This window comes from Calonectris borealis, chromosome 3, assembly GCF_964195595.1.
Source record: "Calonectris borealis chromosome 3, bCalBor7.hap1.2, whole genome shotgun sequence".
Classification (NCBI taxonomy): domain Eukaryota; kingdom Metazoa; phylum Chordata; class Aves; order Procellariiformes; family Procellariidae; genus Calonectris; species Calonectris borealis.
Genome location: NC_134314.1, coordinates 124,291,205 through 124,298,939, shown reverse-complemented (window position 1 = coordinate 124,298,939; position 7,735 = coordinate 124,291,205). Strand labels below are relative to the sequence as shown.

The window sequence follows — 7,735 nt, the reverse complement described above, 5'->3', positions numbered from 1 at the left end:
TGGAACTTCAGACGTGTTATCTTGTTACCTCTGAACTAGACTCTGCTCTTGTGATTGCTCTTGCAAGATAGGCATGTGGGATTTTTTGTTTTTATTCTGATTTTGCCCCCCCGCCCCCAACTCAGGTGTCTCCAGCTGGGTAGAGATAGCCCAGTGTTTCCTGGGTTTCCCCACTATGCAATGCTAATCTGCCAGTCTGGACACCATAGAGCCTGCAGTTGTGGGTGGGATCTGTTTTGGCAATCTGTCCAGTGAATTTCGTTGACTTGTACACTTATAGCTGTAATTTTCACTGCAAATGAAAGTTTACAGTTCCAGTTCTGCCAGCTTGGTCCCATGGGACCAAAACCAGAGGGCAGTTTTACCTATTTGGGTAGATGCGAGGGGAGACAAATAACTTTAATGGCTCTCGGCCAGCAATATCCAGGCACATAACTGCAGTTTCTGCTGATTGCTTGCACAGAGATGTAGGCATGTGTCCTGTCTCTCTCAGGTCTGAGATCCCACCAGGCTCCTGCCAGGACAGGTAAACAGTAATCATGCCAAGCCAAACTAGAGAAGATGCTCAAAGTAGAAGCTGTGGTTGTCATCAGTAGACTTCTGCTAATTACTGAAGAAAGAGCTTGTAGGTATAAGGTGATGCTGCAGGAAGGATTTGGGTTATTTAACCAGTGAGAGAAGATACCAGATTAGCACTGAGTACTCTGTTAAACTGAACCCTAAGAAACAAGCCTTTGCAGTTGAAGCTTAGGCAGTAAAGTGGATGACTTCCATTTATTGCGGACTTTCAGCAATACCTGAGAACCCAAGTCACAAACAGAGACTTTATTAAAGGTGCCATACACGGACTGCTTATAACATAAAAAATAACTAGGATTTATTTACAAAGAAGGCTAGAGGGGTTGTAACAATATTAACAGATCTTTTTAAAAAGAAGTATTTAGTAAGTTAAAACCCTTAGCCTAAAAGTTAGCTCAAAGCCAGAAAAATCAAGAACCGTTGTCACAGGTGAGGAGTGAGAGAAGGAATGACCTTTTCTAGGACTGATTGCAGGACAAGACCAGACGGGCTTAGGTTACACTAACATAAAATTAAGCTAAAGCTTAAATAAAGCATGCCTGGAAACAGGGTGAAAATTCAAGTTCACCTATCTACTGAATTTATAATAACGAAGCTTTATGTTACCAATTAGATAATAGAAGAGGTTTTTAGTGCCAAAAGATACTACTTCAGGGCAAAGCCCAGTTCAATGTTCATTCTGAGGTTCCCTTCCAGAGGTGCAAGGAGGCTCTTGCAACTCAACAGCCAGTCTGTTACAGCTTCACCTTCCCCAGATTTTCAGGTGTTATTGATGTTTCTTAACATTTTATGGTTTAAGAATTTCAACAGGAAGACTTTTGATATTTTGTCAAATTACGTGTCACGCAGTATTTGCATTATGGAGTACAACATAAATCAAAGTCAACTAACCGTTTCAGTGAAGTTCTTTTAAAATCTGTTCTCAGAATAGTAACATCACAGACTTGGTTCCTTGAACTCCTTTGGGCCTAGGGCATGCCTGGTGTCAACCCGACTGATATAAAATTTGATATCAAAGGGATAATGGAAATGTGGTGGTAATGACAAATTCTACTAATAAGGAAAAGTGATTCCAAAGGTAAAGGCAATGAAAGTGTATCTGTTAAAGATGAGATTGACCCCCCCCAAATGAATGACAATATAAACGAAACAATCTGTCCAGCTTAGAACCATCCTTATAGGGGAAAATCACCTTACCAAGGAGTTTCATTAGAACAGTGCTGGAAGTCTGCCCTGAAATTCTAAAATCATGATGACTTATAGACAGCCGTAACTCAGAAAACTGCAACTTCATAATCATAGGACTCCAAGAGGCTAATTTACACTGAGGAAGAAATGCTATTGTTAATTATGTTCTTGGATGTGCCAGCCTACACCTTTTCACCAAACAATTACTAAACCAACGAAGGTTGATACTTATCCAAAAAGTTTGTTTGTTTTGCCCTGGTAAATAAAGACATGGTGTTGGACGCTGGAAAACACTACAGCTCTCCCGCCTCAGGGATGGAGCTGGGATTTTGAATTTGTGCTGCTGTGTGCCACGTGGATGTACTAGCTTAGGTATGCATTGGACCAGGGGTACCTGGTGGTGGGGAAGGGCTGTGCCTCTCCTGAAGGCACAGTGTCCGAGAGACAGCTCCGGAGATGGTCTCCCGGGCAGATGAGGCTTTCAGCACAAGGGCAGTACAAGGTCTACAGAACAGTTATCATTGCACGGTATTCATTGCAAAATAAAAATCCTGGCTTTAGAAAAGTCGCAACGCCACTACTCACTCTCCTAAGCATCAACAACAGCATTAAAAAAAAAAAAAAATCTACAACTGGTCTAAGCGTGAGAATGACGTGCTTTCATTTCAGAAGCATGGGTATGAAATCTGGCAGGGGCACTATACTTTTGCCTACACTACAGTTCATTATAAGCCAGTATTGTTACTGAAGAGAAGCCGTCTCATCTGTCCTCTTGTGCCAGCAAAAAAATTTGGGAGCTGATCTGCATTTTTTTTTTCTTTTTAAATTTGGTTTAGCTTCCCAGTCTAATTCGGTATACAAATGCTTGTGCTGACATGGGTGAAAATGAGCAGCCCAAGGGGTGGGTGCAACTCGTTCTTTCATTCACGCTGGCTTGGAAAACCATGGCCTCAGTGCAGCTAATCCTGGCACTCCATCATTCCCTAAAGCTGCTCTCTTCCCCACTTCCTCTTCAAACCAGGAGGTTTTAGTCTGATGATAAGAAAACACCAACACTAGTAAATCTATCACAGAACGCAGCACAAGCAAAGCCCAGTCTCAAAAAAGTGGCAAGCTAAGCAACAAGGACAACTAACTATTGTGCATTAAAAACCAAACAAACCCAAACTGCCAGGGCAGGCTGTGCACGCCCCATGTCTTAAAACCTTCAGGTCAAGACTGGATCTGCTCCGGGAACGCGCCCCAATTCCTGGGCTCCACGTGGGCTGCAGCTGTATGGCCTGGCACAGGGAGATCAAAAAGGCCAGAAACATGTCTTCAGGCTACTGCTGACTCTAGTCAGTATTTCTACAGCGCATTTTAGCCAACACAGCTATAAAAAAGCAGCAATTACTCTACAGATTGAGCTCTCCGCAAATTTTAGCCCTTACAGCCCCGAACTTCAAACCTGGTGTGGAAATACAGGAGGATGTTAGTCGTGCTAAAGCAGGAAAAGATCCACTTTAAGGTAAAGGGGGGAAAACCAGAGTATGATGTTTCCCTGAGTATTTCTAAGACAGGTAGTGCCCTGGCATCTTTCGGAAGGTAACTGCCGGGAGGTAAGGGGTAAATACGGCACCAGTTTGTGCTCCCTGCTGCACGGCTCCGAGGGCAGAGCCGGCCTTTGAGGAAGTGCCAGGCTGCCGCTGCTGGAGCGACCCCGCGGAGGGGCCGCGGCCAGATCAAACCGCAGCCGTTACAAGCGCTCGAAAATAGTTAGAAAAAAAATAAAATAATCCGGTTGCCCCGCATTCCTCCTCCGGCCCCTCCGCGGGTCCCCACAGGCAGGGCACCGCGGGGCGGGGAGCAGGGCCGTTGGCGTGCCAGCGCCGGGCCGCGGGGACAGAGGTGCCCGCACCGCCCCGCGCTTCCCCCCGGCGGCGAACAGCCCTGCCCCGCGCTCGCTGCTTCACTCACTTGCGGTCTCCGATGGCAGCGCCGTCCCTCGCCTCCCTGCCCGGCTCCCGCTCCCCTCGCCTCCACCTGGCGTCTGAGAGACGGCGAGGGGAGGAGCGGCGCCCGGCCCGGCCCGGCCCGGCCCTACCGCCGGCAGCCCGGGGGTAGGCGGCCCTTCCCTTCCCTTCCCTCCGCCCCGCGCCGCTCGGCGGGCACCGCCGTGCCGGCAGGTGGGGAGAAGCCGGCGGGGAGCGCTGTCCGCCCCTGCCCTCCTTGTCAGCGGCCGTTGAGGGGCGGCCGTTAGGGGCGGCCGTTGGAGGCGGCCGTTGAGGGCCCTCAGCCCGCGGCTGCGGGGTGCCAGGCCCCGGCCGCGCCGTTCCCCACGGTTTCTGTGCAGCAGGTGTGGCAAAGCTTTGCTAACTCGCCAGAAGTGTTTGCTCACGACAGCGGGCACCGCCGCCCTGGGGCTGCTCCTGCGGCTGGAGCAGCCGGTGAAAAGCACCGGCGTGAAAAAGCTCTGTCTGGTGGAGGTGGCGGGGCCGCGAGTGAAGGCTGCTGGGGGAAAGTTGATAGCTGCCCTCAAGAACAAAGTGGCAAACCTGTATCTGAAATGCTTTCATATCTCCCTTTCAGGAAGTGAGAACGGGTGCAAAGATACCAGAAATATGATTTAAAAGTTAAATATTAACTTTACGGTAAGTTTGAAACATCTATGATGTTTCATTAAGACCCATTAGTGTTTGAAAATGTAGCTAGGTAGATATAAGCCACTCTGTAGTGACCATGGCTAAACGCTTTCCTCCTTCTGTCCTGAAAGCCTTCCTGTCTGACGTTGGATGTGAAATGGTAGAAGTGACAGCGAAACGCCCGCTGGAGCCACGCTCAGGCATGCTGTAGCAAGGAGGGCTTGTTGGGGGACTCCACCTCGTTTATATTTAACTACAACACCATAACTCCGAGGCCATCGAGCCACATTGGGTGTACGAAGGGTTGTTGCTTTTAGGCTGCAGTTGTTGAGAGATTTGAGACTAGTCGGAGAAAATAAGTTCAGTTCTGAGGGTGCATTGCGAAAGAATAGAAAGGTGTATTTGTGATATAGGAATGTGTTACAATGTGGAGAATAAAAGTGTGTTGAATTGACTGGAACTGGGCAAGTGCTTCTCCAAGAGGCAGATTCCCACAGAAAGCCTTTCTTGCCTTAAACTTTTGACTTGCTTGGTGGTATAGTGACTAGATAAAACACAGTGGGAAAAAAACCCAAACAAAACCAACAACAGGAAAGAGAAATAGAGAAAATAAAGGAAAAATTTCTTTCAGATTAAACTCATATCCTGGAAAAAGAGCCGCCAGAGGCTGTAGAGGTATAAAGGGTGCATTTTTGACACTCCATGGGCAACAAACAGTTACCTTCATTAGAACAAAACAGATGTGAAGTTGCCAAACCACAGATAAAATCACAGGATATTTGCTCCCCTTATCACTGTCCTAGACTCAGTCACTGAGCTGCTCTGGCCACACTCATCTCTTCAGATTGTCTGTGCACGCACCAAGATTGTGTAAATATCAGAATCCTTTGAGGCAGGAACTTGAGAGCTCATGCCTGTCGGGGCTCTCAGTCACCTGAGGGCACAGAAAGGCCTTTAATTGCCCCAACCAGCCTCACCTGGGACCAATTCCAGGAGCTCTAGTTAAGCTCAGGCTAGGTGTTCAGCCGTTGCTTGAATGATGTTGTGGGTGCCCTGGTTGGTGGGAGTACTGAAGGGGTCACCCGTCAGTCCTGGCTCATCCCTCCATGTGGAACAGCTCTGCTTTTGCTGCTTCTTAGCAGTGTCTTGTCTCAATGGCTTTTAGATCTTCATAGGACAGTTTGGTAAGCTACCTATTTATTATTATTCCTTTTAAAATATAGGTCCATATGCAGATAAGCAAATAACTTTTCATGGAAAAGGCCATGGGGTAATATGAAATTCAGGTCTGATTTAAAAGGTTGTTCTTGGGCCAGAATATTCTGATGTGTGCTCTTCCTGGCTACGTGAGCTTGTTTTGCCTTACTGTGTGACTAGGACACAAAACTAAGAAGCTTTTCCTGGTGCTGCATTCAGCCTAAGCAGAGATGTGATGCAGAGGTCCAGCGAAGCTTGTAAGCAGCCGACTCTGCTGCTGCTCAGCTCAGAAACAAATCCCTGTGTTTTGTTGTTTGAACAGATAAAGCATCCCTCCTGTGGGCAAAACTTCAGGCCCTTGATTAAATCGGGGAAAAAAGATGCTCAGGAGATAATAGACACAAGCAAAGGTGGTTGCCAGGCCAGAAGTATTAATAAACATTGACTCTGATCTCCAGGTTGGTCCAAGTCTTGATCTCTTGTAAGTGCAAGCACTTCTTTTTTTCCCCCCAGTTGCGTGTGAATAACTAACTTGAGGGAAGAGACTGCGGAGTTTGATGTCAGCCTGGCTCTGCTGTGCCGGGAGAGCTATAATGCATGTTCCTTCTGAACTACGCTGGGACTGCTGGAGAAAACTCTCTGTTACCCATCTGCCAGATCCCTCCGAGAGGGAAATGCACTCGCTGTATGGTGGAGGAGCTGGATGAAGAGGAAAAGATCTGGAAAAAAGCCAGAAGACAAAGAAGTGTGGGTAAGTTCTCTCTGAATCTAGCATGAACTGTTACAAGGTGTAGGTGTCAGGAAATGGGTGGATTTTCAGTCAGCATTGACCATACCTACAGCATTGAAGGCACTGATGGTTTACTTCTGAAGATTTGCAAAGTTAAGGTATGTTTTGGAGGCAGCACACTCATTTTCAGCCATCTTGTGGGAGGCTGAGGAAATCAGATTTGGAAACCTGTAATTCTCTCATCCTTTGAGATGCTAAGTGGGGAAAACTGTAATTGGGCAACAACTTTTCTCTGTCAGAGTTCCCATGGAAAAGGACAGGAAACCTCCATTTGCACCTTCTTAATCAGTTTATATGCTAAAACCCTCTTCTAGTCAAGAATGAGGCTTACTGGATATAGGTAACATATGACTGTTCTTGGAGTTAGTCAGCTAAGACTCAACATGATCTGTTTAGAGTTTGATTCCTTTTCCTATAGGGTCTACTAAATGCCTATAGCTAAGAGTCGCTTAGTAGACAAATATATATTTTGAGAGCATGGGAATGTAACATGACAAAGACAGAATAATAAATACTCAATTTTTTGTAAAAGATGTATTTCTTCTTCCAATACACTTTTTATAGCTCCTCTGTACTTTTACTAGGCCAGTGTTTTAAATTATCACCAAGTGGGCATGTAAGACTGGCTCTATTGTTTCTCATGTTTATGCTCCTATTAACAAACACGAGGTGTGGGGAAAGTGTCTCCTCCTTTCTTGGGAGGCCTCTGTATATCTGTTATGATCTTACCTTAACTATGGGAAAAAAATTTGCTCAGTATTAAACTTCAAGTACTGTTGGGGTCACTTCAGTTCACAGATGCATCTGTTTTCCAAATTCCCATTCCTATCCAAGCTGCCGTACTTAGATTCTCTTCACATCCTCCACGTAAGAGATGTAATATTTCTTCTTCTCCATAAGCAGACTTTCCTGCTTGTGTGTGTCAGGTTGTGTCAAAAGCGGATCCAGAACAGAACCGCGGGAGGGGTGGGGGACAGTATCAACTTGTTGCAAGTGCTGTATTTCCCCCCAAGTCTCTTTAGGTGCTTACTTACTTCAGCTTTTCCAAGTAGCTACTCATGAGAGTGCCCTGAGTTTAGGGGGCAGTAGGTAAGCTCTGAGTGTAGCCTTTGAGGAGAAAGTTACATAAAGACACTTGTAAAATACTTGCAGATGCCCCTGCAAGTATCTGGCACCTCTGAATTCACTAAAGCCTTGAAGGTAAGAAGCTATTGTCGCTGTGCTGAGTATCTTGGCTTAGATTCCAAGTGAAGACTCTGATAAAGCTGAGAAAAGAATGTCAGTGTCATGTCCCCGTGTCCTATAGCTGGTCATCGGAGACCTGTTCTTCACATATCGGCATCAAAACCAAAGAGCGGAG

General features: G+C 46.4%; 1 protein-coding gene across 1 annotated transcript in view; it reads left to right on the top strand.

Annotated features, from left to right (window-relative positions):
* The first annotated feature begins 6,213 nt into the window (after positions 1-6,213).
* The window catches only part of BMP2 (bone morphogenetic protein 2), a 204,717-nt gene continuing 203,195 nt past the window's right edge, over positions 6,214-7,735 (top strand). The window contains exon 1 of the mRNA XM_075147733.1: positions 6,214-6,336. The gene's annotated coding sequence lies outside the window, so the exon portion shown is untranslated. The remainder of the gene's footprint in view (positions 6,337-7,735) is intronic.